Source organism: Chiloscyllium plagiosum, unplaced genomic scaffold (assembly GCF_037043375.1).
Source record: "Chiloscyllium plagiosum isolate Xiang-an unplaced genomic scaffold, Cpla_swu_hap1 HiC_scaffold_40, whole genome shotgun sequence".
NCBI lineage: Eukaryota > Metazoa > Chordata > Chondrichthyes > Orectolobiformes > Hemiscylliidae > Chiloscyllium > Chiloscyllium plagiosum.
This window is the reverse complement of record NW_028270178.1, coordinates 13,286,141-13,301,293: the sequence shown is the minus strand read 5'-3', so window position 1 is coordinate 13,301,293 and position 15,153 is coordinate 13,286,141.

Here is a 15,153-nt window from a genome sequence, read left to right as displayed (position 1 = left end):
CATTTGTTTCGATATTTGCTTCAGAGATGTTACTCAAGACATATGGAGCAGGTTGGAATGATGTCGGTCCTCCTTTCTCAGAGTTAGGGACACCAGAAGAGCCCACAAACATATTTTCTACTTATTAATTAACAGAATAATTGGTGTGAATAGATACTTAACAGTACTCTGCAACTGCTCTCTGAACCTGGACTGAGTCGCCGTGTAAGTAAAAGTGTTTGTGCAGCAATTGATGTTCTGCAGAATATACCCAACTTGTTCAAAAATATAAAATGAAGTATCATCAAAGTAAGATGAAACGTTAAAGCAATATAGGACATATACAAGCCACAAAAGTATGAAGCTTCCCGAAATGGCGAAGAGTAAAATCACAGATTTCCTTCTGTTCTGCATTTCTGGGTCACAGGGATTCTTGCCCTTGTTGACACTCCTCAGTCCTTGTCGGACTCGACTTGTCAATAAAATGTGTCTGACTGTCAGTGCGTTGAACAATATCATTAAAACAAATGGGGGTATTGGTGTTAAAATTGTATCAAATTGAGAAAATGCTAACCACCCAGGCTCAGTATGAAAACTTGACTTCACAGAACAGAACCATGGTACATTGTCAATTAATTCTCCAGGTTCATATACGAAGTAGAAAGGAATATTTTTCAATAATAATAAAATGAATGTCATTGCTAGAACAAAACCTGCGGTTTTCTCTGTGCAATATTTGATTTTCTTCTTCTGGCAGCAGATGAACATAAATCGATCAAAGCAGAAAGTGACAGTGAACCAGACCGAACAATCTGTGGCTGCACAACTGAGGACACTGACAATGCTACATACAGGGGTAATGTCCAAGAAACACAGTGGGAAATAATAGCTATTCATGTGTCTCAATATAACCTCAATGATAATGAGCAATAGATCCGTCACTGCCATAGTGACGAGGTAACACGTGATGCAGTTGCTAAGTCCACACTTTCTCCAAGACAGGATTATAATGGCCATGATATTGACTGCAAGAGCAGACGGGAAAATAAAGGGAATTAGTCACAAACACATTTTCTTTCATGAGCCAAGACATTTTGGTGTTGAAGTTAGCACCCATAACAATACATTGAATATGATCAGATGTTTATGAATGTCAGTCAATGGTTCACATCTTCTCAATATGAACTGTTTGGATTATTAACTGAATTAGGTTAGAGAGAGAGTGGTGTGTCATCATAGGAGGGGGAACACATATAATTTGTATGTAGACTGCCCTGATTAAAACAATTACTTTATTAATAATGCTCAAGTCATCATATTCTTACCAGACCATTTAGCTGCTCTCTCTTTAGAGAGAAATGACTGGTGATGATTTAACCTGAGGGCCACCACGCCTCAGGTGAGTGAAGAGAGTGAGTAGGAGAGAGCTTCATGTTCATCTCAGATAGTGATGGGAATTCCAAGGATGCAGAGATTTAAGGAAACGGTGCAAGTTAAAATAAGTGTATTTCGTAGTGATTGTAGGAGAATGCAACAATGTACATCAACTCAGAAATACACAAAAATAAATTAGGATCCGGTATACACGATTTTGCCCTTTGAGCCTGTGCAGGCATTCAATATGAACGTGGATTGTTATCCAACTCAGTCCCCTGTTCCTTCTTATCTATCCATATCCATTTGTTTCTACAACGCAAGGGCTATAATGCAACTCTTTCTTGAACCATACAATCCTTAGGTCTTGAATGCATTTTCTAGTAATACATGCCACAGGCTGTGGGGGGAAAAAATTCTTAACATCTCAATTCTGCATGTCTCACCGTGTATCCTTAAACTGTGACCCCTGTATCTCCAGTTGCTGGACATTTGGAACATCCTTCCTGTGTTTACCGCGAACAGTTCTGCTAGGATTTTACAATGTCCTATGCGAGTTCGCCTCTCATTCATCTGAACTCCAGCAAATACAAAACGATCTGATTCTATTCTTAAGTGGAAGGCAGGGTTGATTCAATGAAGTCAAGTGTATGATCAAAGCCAATAAGTGTCAAGTGGAGAGTGATCCAATGTCGGGCGAACAGTGCTACCTGACCCTGCATTAGCCTTTCGCTGTCTTGTCAGGATACAATGGAATACAGGAAGAGAATGAGGAGGCTCTGAATGGATCATTTAAGCAATTTGGCAGGAGGTACAAATGTCGGTCCTCCACAGTCATAAAGCTGGAATACTGCTGCTGCCATATGCTAATAAAAGTGGGAATATGGGGATAGACCAGATTAATGCATAGCTGAGGAGCTGTTGCAGGCGGGAAGGTTTCACATTTTTGGATCATTGGAATTTCTTCTGGGGTAGATGTGACTGGAGTGGAAGGACGATTGGTGCTGAATCAGAAGGGAAACAATATACTAGCGGGGAGATTTGCAGGAGCTCTCGAGCGGGCTTAAACTCAATAATTGGTGAGGGGTCAGGGGGTAGGGAAATGATAGTGAGAAAGGTGCTAAGTTTGAGGCTGGTACCGTTGAGAAGTGGAGCAAGTCAAATAGTTAAGGCAGGAGGGAAAAGACAGGAAATGCTTTAAGACTGATAAATCACACTTCCTTTGTCACAATGTAAGACGCCTGACAGGTAAGGCAGATGCACTCAGTGTGGTTGGTGACATGGGACTGGGACATCACAGATATTTCAGAAGCATGGCTCAAAGCAGGGCAGGACTGACAGGGTTCTATGATTACTGGTAAATCAGTGATTACTATCGCTCACAGTACAGTTAGATCTTCAAGGTGTGGTATTTCCTGCTGTTATGAACGCAAATTTTGTGTGCCTTTACCATGATCACATCTCTAATTTGTGCAACATTGAGTTACACAAGTGCTGGGATCGTCTGAGGAAGCCACCGAGACTGAATACATGTTAAAACTATCACAACATCAGTTTATAGTTTAACAGGCTTATTTGGAAGCACCAACGTTCGGAGCACTGCTCCTTCCCCGAAAGCTAGTGATTACAGATAAGCCAGTTGGACTATAACCTGTCGTTGTGTGATTTTTGACTTTGTCCATCCCAGTCCAACACCGGTTTCTTCACATCATGGTTACGGAATATATTGATATTCGAATAATGAATCCCTCCAACGAGTGGCCATTTGACCAAATGATCCAGTAGGTGAATTAACTTTGCAAACTTGGATGGTGGCACACGATCTCAATAAAACATGGAATCCTCTCCATATAATGAACCAGACACAGTGTAATTTAACATTACATTGTGTTCCTCCTTCGCCCGGACAATTATTTCCCCTCAAGTGGAAATCAAAAGTCCGCAGTGCTGCTAAATGTCAAAGATGGGCAGAATTAGCAATGTGTGTGAGACATAAGATCAGGTGTTCAGGAAATGAAATCGAGCAAACCAGCAGAGTTAAACGAGGAAGATCATCTTTCTGGATATAGCAAATAAATGGGAATGCTGGAGATCTGAATCAAAATCAGAAGCTGTGGGAGAAACTCAGCATGTATGGCAGAATCGATGTAGAGAGAGAAAGCAGAATTAACGTTTCGAGTGCAGTGCGACTTGTTCAGAACTCAATGAAGTCTGGACTCGAAACGTTAACTCTGCTTTCTCTCTCTCCACAGACACAGATAAACCTGCTGAGTTTCCCACACTTTCTGTTTTTGTTACATGTTTGTTTAAGTTATTTGTTATGGCTAAGCAAAGGTTTCAGGTTGGCTCAGTTAAATGGGGCTGCACGATGGCTTAGTAGTAAGCACGGCTGCCTCATAGCGCCAGGGACCCAGGCTGAATATCATCCTCGGGCGACTGTCTGTGAGGAGTTTCCACATTCCCCCCGTGACTGCATGGGTTTCTTCCGCCTGCTCCCTTATCCTCCCACAGTCTAAAGATATGCAGTTTGGGTGGCTTGGCCTGCTAAATAGCCCACAGTGTCCAGGTGGATTGCCTGTGGGAAATGCAGCGTTATAGGGATAGATTAGGGCGTTTACTCTGGCCGGCATGTAATTTGGAGAATCTCTGTGGACGGATTAGGCCAAATGGCCGGTTTCCAAACTGCAGGGATTGTATGGAAATTCTGATTTATGCTGTAGAGGCAGACCAGAAAAATGAACTCAATTCCCTACCCTGCCTGAGGTTACTACGAAGTACTTCCCTCCTCAATCTCTCCCCTTACCTCAGACGTAATGATCCTTGAGTTCAAACACCACCAGTCAACTCTCTCTCTCTCTCTCAAGTGAAATAATGGCTCTCTTTTTGGGTGAGAACATGCTGATTAGCACTGAACAAGATAACGGAACAACATGCGACTGCCTATCAATCCGACAACAAAGACAGTAACCAAGTAAAAACTGAAATAACTGCGGACGCTGGAAACTAAAACAGAAATGGCTGGAAAAGCTCAGCAGGTCAGGCAGCATCTGTGGAGAGAAAGCAGGGAATATGTTAAGTTTGATTTCTGTCACAGATGCTGCCAAACCTGTAGAGATCTCACAGCAATTTCTGTTTTAGCAAAAACAATAACAGTTCCCCAACAGATTCAGAAACCTGAATTAGTTATTGTCACTTACCAGGCACTCCAATGATGGCAATGTTTGCGTACACTATTTTAGTAATACTGTGGAATACTTCAAGCATTTTGTTCTCCGTTAATTGGTCTGTGATTTTGAATCCGAATAATTTAAAATTAAAACATGACGTTGTTGCAATCTGTGATTTATACCTGTGGGAAGACTATAGGGAATTTACAGTTGTCATACCTCTTTGCTTGAGATCCAAGAAACAAGAATACCCATTTGTCAAAAATAAAGACAGCAGACTTGAGGATTGGGGGTGGTTTTGATTTCAGCAAAGTAGAACAAAGTGTTGATTAAGAGGGGAAGAGAGAGAGAATGAGTGTGAACATGCACAGAAATTTTTTTAAAATTCTCAAACATATTATGGGAATGTCAGGAGAAAATGATTAATAAGGAGGAATAACTCAAAATAAGGGAATTAAAACTGTGGAAAATGGTTGAAAATCCTGGAAATACATATTTTAGTTCTGTCTTAACAACGGAGGGCGTAAGTAAAGCACTAGTAATACTGGGGACAGAGTCTAGTGCGATGAAGGAGCCATAGAGGCTCTTCAGCCATCGAGTTTGCACCTCAAAACAAATTATCCAACGTCTGTGCTAGACCTATGTTCCAGCATTCGGCCCACAGCCTTGAATGATCTCACATTTCGAGTACATACCCCAATACTTTATAAAAAGATTTTTAGGTTTCTGCCTCCACTATCCTCATAGGTCATGCATTCCTGATACCCGCCGGCCTCTGGTTTCCCTCATTCCCCTTTTAACCTCCTGCTTGTCACTTTAATATCATCCCCCGGCTCGGCCTTCCTTATTATTGATCCTAAGCAAACAGCCGCTTGTTATCCACATTGCCATGCCTCCCATAATCTTCAACACCTTGCTCAGATCCCCAATCAACTTTCTCTGCTCTAAACAGAAAATGAAGGACACCATCATTCGTCAGAAAAATGGTGTTGGGTAAACGGATCACATTAAAGGCTGATAAATCACTCGGCTCAAATAACCTGCATTCCAGCGTACTTAAGGACGTGGCCACTAGAATATTGGATGCATTGATGATGACCTTCCAAGGTTCTATTAACTCTGGAACAAACGAGCACAAAACATAAGAGCCAGGGATAAATTGAGGCAATTCAAACCTTCAAGCTAGCTGCACCATTCATTGGTGATCTCAGGTTGGCCGCAATTCTACTTTCCTGTCCCCTCTGCATCGCCCCTCAATCATTACTGATTAAACACTTGTCCATCTGCTCCTTAAATTTACTCAATGTCCCTCATCCACTGCACTGTGGGAGAGTGAATTTACGACCTTTGAGAGATGTAAATCTTCCACATTTCTGCTCCCCCTTCCCCTAAAAATATGACCTCGACTTCTTGACTATGAGAGAACATCCTCTCCCCGTTTACTTTGCCAATCCCCGCTACTCAATTAGATCTCTTCTCATTCATCAAAACCCCAGGGCGAATAGGCATAATCTGCTCAATCTCTCTTCACAGGACAGTTGCTGCGGACTGAAGGGTCACTAATGTAGGTTAGATTAGATTAGATTACCCGCAGTGTGTAAACAGGCCCTTCGACCTAACAAGTCCATGCTGACTCTCCGAAGAGAACCCCCCCCCCCCCCTATATTTACTCCTGACTAATCCACCTAACACTACGGGCAATTTAGCATGGCCAGTTCTCCTACCCTGCACATCTTTGGACTGTGGGAGGAAAGCTGAGCACCCGGAGGAAACCTGCGCCGACACGGGGAGAACGTGAAAACTCCACACCGACAGTCGCCCGAGGCGGGAATTGAACCCGGGTCCCTGGCGCTGTGAGGCAGCAGTGCTAACAACTGAGCCTCCGTGCTGCCCCGTAATTCTATTATTAAATGTGAGAAAACAGCAAAAGAAAGATGAGTTGGCCTGAAATCGAAATCGGAACTAATGCAGTTTTGGATTTTTTTTTAAAGCTATGCTTAAACTTCACCTCACCTCAGACATCCATAAAGAGATTTCAGCTACTTATCTGAGACCACATAAATATCGAACATCATCAAACAGGGAACGTGCAGGAAGCACGTTCCAGAACCAGGAGTCAGAATGCAAATGATTGTTTTTGTTACTTCATTTACTTTGCAAAGATAGGGGATAGTGAATATTATAGCTTAAGTTCGTTCTCTGTTAGTAAAGACAGTATAGATCTGAACGGCTTCATCAACTGTACACAAGGATTTATTTGTATGAAGAAAATGTAATTTTGTATATAACTCTGTGTATTGCGCCCTGCTGTTGCTTCAGCTAAAATGCCAAGAGGTTGATTGCAAACACAGAGAATGGTGAACATCAAGGCTTCATTTCTTCTCTGTATGTAAAGAGTGTATAGATGTGAACACCTTCGTTAATTGTACATGTACATAAGGATATATTTTTATGAAGAACGTATATTTTTGCAAGAAAATCCATACGCTAGTGTACAGAAACGAACTACTTTAGTGACTATTTGCGTCCATGAAGATACTTTTATGAATAAAGTATGTTTCTGAAATTTAAAAAAAAATGAGGACAGAGTGTTGCGAAAGATGGACTTGGTCTCATCGCCACCGAATGCTCCAGGTAGATGGATCGCTCCTTATCACCTGCCCCTCATGCAAAGAGAAACACCTTTGACCACAGTCTCTCAGGAAGTGGAGAGTAGGTAGCTTTCATGAGACCCTTCGGAAAAATCTGAGTGTGGGTTCTGTCGCGCGGTTCCCTGGGCAGGCTGTCAGATTCACTTGGTAGAATGCCTCAACAGCAGCATTTTTCAAACAATTACCAAGACATGCCATGGTTAGTGTCGAGAAGAATACTGCCTGTCAGAATCCACATATATGCCCGGTGGATCTGTACCACCACACGCTGCCCTCGAAGCTGTTGGGGGTGTGGGAGTGTGGAGACTACAGACTATCACACATCTCCTTCTGGAATTTGCCTTTGCCAAGTCTGCAACAGACATCGACTGCGCCTGGAGGACCAAGAGGTTGATAAAAAGACGCTCATCGATGTGTCCAAAACTTGTTGGTCTTCCAGAACAAGGAGTTGATCCTGACCAAGTGTTGCAGATGGGCACATTCCAAGGTCCAGAACTATTTTGTGAGGGCCACGCGATAGCTTGAGGCAGATGCCTCCATGGTGCAGTGGCGAAAGAACACCATTTAAAGGTCTTTCAGCCAATGCACGATGAAGCTCCGTTCAATTATGGGATCCTTCCAGTGCCTCAAATGCACTTAAGTATTGCCTTTATGTGTAAGAGATGTCTTTGGCTTTTTGGAGCGAGACAAACTCCTTTCTTTGTCCCTTGTCATGCTGTTGTACAGAACCATCCTACATTTGTGACTATTTCTATATGAAGGTCTTTCAAATGGATGAAATATATTTTTGAAGTAAAAAGAAATGCATGAATGTGGTATAATAGAATATTGATAATTGAAAAATGACTACGCCAGTTCATATTCGACGCGTGATTTAAAGCTATATTTATAGGCGATGTATTCAATACAATAAGATAGAAAGGAAATTTTCCTCGCAATCCCACCTAATTTCTTCAGAATGCCTCTGTCTCAACCTTTCAAAGTTAAAACTCATACAACAACAGGTTATGGTCCAACAGGTTTGTTTGAGAGCACTAGCTTTCAGAGCCCTGTTCCTTCATTAGGTGGCTATCAAGCAGGACCATAAGACACAGAATTTATAGCAAAACCTTTCAAGGTCATGCAACTGAAATGATACATTGAACAAACCTAGATTGTTGTTAAGTCTTTCACCTTTTAGAATAGATTGCAGGTTTCGGTTCATTAAATGGGAGGGTGAACAGCCTTGGCCTTGGTGCATATCGGCACCAACGATATAAGTAAAGAACAAGATGAGGTCCTGAAAACAGAACTCAGGGAACTGGGAGAGAAGTCAAAAAAGGAGGACTCAAAGGTACTGATCTCGGGATTACTACCAGCGCCACGTGCGAGCCAGCGTAGAAATGAAAAAATAGGCAGGATGAACACGTGGCTTCAGGGGTAGTGGAAGAGGGAAGGGTTCAGATTGTTTGAACATTGGGACCAGTTCTGGGGCAGGTGGTACTATTACAAATTGGATGGTCTCCACTTGAACCAGACTCGAACCAATGTCCTTGGGGGAGTTTTTGCTGCTGCTGTTGGGGAGGTTTTAAACTAATGTGGCAGAGGGCTGGGAACGAGAAAAGAAGACAGGTAGACAGCGAGGTGGAAACTGGAGACTATAAGAATCATAGAGTTAGCATTATTAAGGGGAAGAGTAGGCAGAGAGGAAATGAATGCAAAATGACTGGTGGCCTGAAGTGCATATACTTTAATGCAAGGAGTATAGTGGGAAAGGCAGATGTACGTAGGGCTTGTATTGGTATTTTGGAGTATTACATTATTGCAATCACAGATACTTTGTTGAAGGAAGGGCATGATTGGCAAATAAATGCTCCAAGATATAGACGCTTCAGATAGGAAAGGGAGAGAAGTAAAAGGGGCGGGTGGCGGAGTTGTATTGCTGGCAAGGGAAGGTATCACGGCTACGCTAATGGAGGACACTATGGAGCGCTTGAGTCGTGAGACATTATGGGTGGAATTGAGAAATAGGAAGGGTGCAGTTATATTGTTGGGGCGAGATTACAGGCATCCCTAAAATGAGCATGAGGTAGAAGAAAAAATAAGTCAAAAGATTATGGAAAGATGTAGATGCAACAGGGTGATGGTGATAGGAGATGTTAATTTTCCCAACGTTGACTGTGATACACTTCGTGTCAGAGGTCTGGAGAATTTTCCAGAGCAGTATTTCAATAGTCCGACGAGGAAAGGCGCCATATTGGACCTGGTGTTGGGGAATGAGCCAGGCCAGGTGGTAGAAGTCGTGGTGGGGGATTTCCTTGGGTACAGTGACCACAATTCCATAACTCTTACAATACGCATAGACAAAGGTGATTGTGGTCTAAAGGGAAGAGTACTAAACTGAGCCAAAGCCAATGAATCAAAATTAGGCAGAAGCTAGGAAATGTGGATTGGGGGCAGCTATTTGAAAGGAAGTCCACATTTGATATGTGGGAGACTTTCAAAGATAAGCTAAAGATAGTGCAGATTAGGCATGTCACCTTGAAACCAAAGGATAGGAAAAACAAGATTCATGAACCGTGGATGACAGGAGAAATAATACGACTAGTCAAGAAGAAAAGGGAAGCATACATAAGGTCCAAGCAGCTAAGAACAAAACAGGCCATGGAGGAATATTAGGATAATAGGATCAGTCTTAAACGAGGAATCGTGAAGGCAAAAACGGGACATGAAATAACTTTAGCAAGCAGAATTCAGGTGAATCCCAAAGACTTTAATTCTTATATAAGAAGCAAGCAGGTAACTAGAGAAAGGACTGGTCCACTAAAGGATAAGGAAAGAAGGCTATATGTCGAACCTGAGAAAATGGGTGAGACTTTGAATGATTACTTTTGTATCAGTGTTCACTGAGGAGAGGGACATGATGAATTTTGAAATTAGAGATCGAAGTTTGGTTACTCCGGATCACGTTGACATAAGTAGCGAATATATGTTAAGGAGGACAAATCCCCACGACCTGATGGGATCTCTGCCAGGTTGCCTAGGCAGGCTATAGAGGAAATAATTGGGACCATGACAGATATCTTTGTAGCATCCTGAAACACAGGTGAGGTTCCAGAGGACTGGAGGGTTAATTATCTTGTCCCCTGTACAAGAAAGGTAGTATGGAAATTCTGTGTAACTACGGACCAGTGAGCCTGATGGCAATGGTGGGAAAGTTGCTGTGGAAGGTACTGAGGGATGACATCGATTTATATTTGGAAAAGAATGGGCTTATCAGGCAACATGATTTTGTGCGGGAGAGACCACGCCTTACCAACTTAATAGAGTTCTTTGAGGAAGCGACCAAGCTGATAGATGGAGGAAGGACAGTAGATGTCATAGCCATGGACTTTAGTCCGGCGTTTGATAAGGTTTCCCATGGTAAACAAATGGAGAACGTGCTGTCACATATTCCGCAGGGTGTTCTAGTTAGGTGGTTAAGAACTGGTTGTGCAACAGGAGACAGAGAGTAGTCGCTGAAGGGAGTTGCTCAAAATGGAGAAAGGTGAACGGTTGTGTTCCACAGTAGTCAGTGCTGGGGCCACTGTTGTTTGTAACATACATAAACGACCTGGAAGAGGGCACTGTTGGTATGATCAGCAAGTTTGCAGATGACAGGATGATTGGTGGAGTAGCAGGAATCACAGAAGACTGTCATAGAGTCATAGAGACGTACAGCATGGAAACAGACCCTTCAGTCCAACCCATCCATGCCGACCAGATACCCCAACCGAACCTAGTCCCACCTGCCAGCACCCGGCCCATATCCCTCCAAACCCTTCCTGTTCACATACCCATCCAAATCCTCTTAAATGTTGCAATTGTACCAGCCTCCACCACGTCCTCTGGCAGCTCATTCCATACATGCACACCCCTCTGCATGAAAAAGTTGCCCCTTAGGTCTCCTTATATCTTTCCCCTCTCACCCTAAACCTATGTGCTCTAGTTCTGCACTCCCCGACCCCAGGGAAAAGACTTTGTCTATTTATCCTATCCATGCCCCTCATAATTTTATAAACCCCTATAAGGTCACCCCTCAGTCTCCGACACTCCAGGGAAAACACCCCCAGCCTGTTCAGCCTCTCCCTGTAGCTCAAATCCTCCAACCCTGGCAACATCCTTGTCAATCTTTTCTGAACCCTTTCAAGTTTCACAATATCTTTTTGATAGGAAGGAGACCAGAATTGCACGCAATATTTCAACAGTGGCCTAACCAATATCCTGTCCAGCCGCAGCATGACCTCCCAACTCCTGTACTCAATACTCTGACCAATAAAGGAAAGCATACCAAATGCCTTCTTCACTATCCTATCCACCTACGACTCCACTTTCAAGGAGATTTGAACCAACACTCCCAGGTCTCTGTTCAGCAACACTCCCGAGGACCTTACCATTAAGTGTATAAGTCCTGCTAAGATTTGCTTTCCCAAAATGCAGTACCTCGCATTTATCTGAATTAAACTCCATCTGCCACTTTTCAGTCCATTGGCCCATCTGGTCCAGATCCTGTTGTAATCTGAGGTAACCCACTTCGCTGTCCACTACACCTGCAATTTTGGTGTCATCCGCAAACTTACTAACTGTACCTCTTATGCTCACATCCAAATCATTTATGTAAATGACAAAAAGTAGAGGATCCAGCACCGATCCTTTTGGCACTCCACTGGTCACAGGCCTCCAGTCTGAAAAGCAACCCTCCTACACCACCCTCTGTCTTCTACCTTTAAGCCAGTTCTGTACCCAAATGTCTAGTTCTCCCTGTATTCCATGAGATCTAACCTTGCTAATCAGTCTCCCATGGGGAACCTTGTCGAACGCCTTACTCCAGTCCACATAGATCACACCTACTGCTCTGCCCTCATCAATCCTCTTTGTTACTTCTTCAAAAAACCTCAATCAACTGTCAACGAATACAGGAGAATTTAGATATTCTGGAGAGTTGGGCGGAGAAGTGGCAGATTGAATTCAATCCAGGAAAATGTGAGGTGATGCATTTTGGGAAGTAATTCTCGAGTGAATTATACAGTGAACGGAAGAGCATTGGGAAAAGTTGATGACCAGAGAGATCTGGGAGTTCAGGTCCTTTGTACCTTGAAGGTTGCCGCACAGGTGGATAAAATGGTCGAGAGGGCATATTATATGCTTGTCTTCATAGGACAGGGTATTGAGTGTAAGAACTGGCACGTCATGTTAAAATTGTACAAAGCATTGGTTTGGCCGCATTTAGAATACTGTGCACAGTGCTGGTCACCATATTACCAATTGGATGCGGACATTTTGGAGAGGGTGCAGAGAAGGTTTACGAGGACGTTGCTTGGTATGAAAGGTGCGAGCTATGAAGAGAGGTTGAGAAGGTTTGGATTGTTTTCATTAGAAAAAAAAAGGAGATTGAGGGGGGACATGCTTGAGGTCTACAAAATCATGAAGGGTATCGACAGGGTAGATAGAGATAAGCTTTTTTCACACAGTGAAGGATTCAATAACGACAGGTCGCACTTTCAAGGTGAAAAGTGAAAAGTTTAAGGGGAATACACGTGGCAAGTACTTTACACAAAGGATGGTAGGTGCCTGGAACACGTTGCCAGCAGAGCTCGGAGAAACAGGCACTGTAGATTCATTTAAGATATTTCTGGATAAAAACATGAGTAGGTGGGGAGAAAAGGGATACAGATGCTTAGGAATTGGGCGACAGGTTTAGACAATGGATTTGGATCGGCTCAGGCTTGTAGGGCCAAAGAACCTGGTCCTAGGCTCTAAATCTTCTTTGTTCTTCCTTGTTCTTTCTATGCCAGTACTTGTTTTAAGTCACATTCTCTAGACAACTTAAGGTTTTCAAAAAAAAGTGACATCAGAGCGCAAACAATGCATTGAAGTTGTGAGGCTAGAGTCTGTCTGTATCCCAATCGTGAGTCAGACTGATTCTATTTCCAAAGTGGAATTTAAAAAAAATACATGGAATGATTTCCTGCATTGACTGCCTGCAGATTGTGTATTTTTGAGCAAAATAGAATGTTCCTGCAAACATAATTCTGCAAATCCAAATGCAGCCTGATTGACTTATATATGTGTCGTGGGGCTGAGAGAGAGAGTGCATGTGCATGTGAGTATATGTATGTTAGTGTGAGTACACGTGAGACGGTGTGTATTATCGTGTGTACAAGATTGGTAAACTGTGGGAGTGTGATTGTGTATAAGCTTGTGAGCGGGTGTATACGTGGGTTTGAGTGTGGGGACTGTATGTCTGTGTGTGTACGAGACAGAGAATGTGCGTGAGTGCATGAAAATGTAAGATGGTGTGTGTGCGTCCATGAGAGAGAGAGTGTATAATGTAGTGCGGTCACCTCTAGTGTGACATGAACCCAAGGTACCAGTTGAAGCCATCCTGATGGGTCACAAACTTAGCTATCAGCCTCTGCGCAGCCACTTTGCGTTGTTGCATTTAATCGTAGCTACTATCAACTTTTCAAAAGAGAGTTAGAGTTTGCACAGTGTTCTTGGCCCTGTACTGGAAAGCAAGACATGTCATGCTTTCAGTTGTAACAGAAGTCAATGATTTGAAAATCCACATAGAATTTGTCATTTACTGTCCTCTTAAACTAAAGTTAACAGGAAGCATTTATTTCTCCATTTCAGCCATGGGAGTTGAGAGAGCGGAAGCCAGGGGGCAGCTGGGAAGTGAAATTTAAACATTAAATGCTTACCTCATGAATCAACTGAGCGAAGGCTGAACAGGAGTGGAAGCGTACATGGCAACTGCTAGGTACATGAACTAATATATTCGGGCAGTGATTAAACCTGAAACACTACACGTGTAACGTTATGTATCCGTCTTCCTCTTCCTATCTAATAAAAGACTCAATATGGAGCGTTAATCAGGTAAGGATTTTAAAAAATCTTTTTGGCAATTTAGATCGGAGAGCGTGTGTGTATCTGCACACACACACACCACACACACACACACGGAGACGCACATAGATGCACACAGTCATACATACATGGTCATGCATGCACACGGTCACACATACCCATACACACATGCACACAGGAACACACAGACACAAACAGAAATACACAGAGACATACACACACGCGCATACAGACACACAGTAAGAGAAAATACATGCACACAGATACATATATGTACACACACTCAGAAAGAAACACACACAGAATCAAACATACACACATTCACACTGCCACATGCAAGGTCACACATACGAATTTACTCTTGCACACGGCCTCTCACAAACAGACAAGGTCACACAAACTCAAACAGTCTCACAGACCCACATCAAGTCATACGCACACACGCAGTCACACACACACACGTTCACACACAGACACCTTCACACACAAGCAGTCACATACACACACAGACATGCGCACACACATAGTCACTCACATCCACACATTCACACTCACATCCATGCAGTCACACTGTCACACACATGGTCAGAATCACACAGACATGTGGTCACTAACACTTGTGGTCTCACACACATGTATGGCCCCATACACGCATACACGATCTCTAACATGCAGTATCATACACACAGAAAAGCACAGTCACTCACAGACACACGGTCCCATGCGCACAGTCAGTCACACATGCACACAAACACACACACACGCACACATATAAGCAGTCACACGCACTGGCATGGTCTCACACGCACATACACACACACACACAGCAATTCACACACACACACAGCAATTCACACACACACACAGCAATTCACACACACGGTGACATCATCACACACAGATATGATCACACAAACACTGGTGGTCACCCACACATGCAATCTCACATCCACACACGCAGTCACACACATGCATCAACATACGCATGGTCACACACACACATACATGCAGTCTCGCGTGCATATGGTATGTCACACACGTGGTCAATCACACACACAATCACACACAAATTCAGTCACTCACCCCAACACACA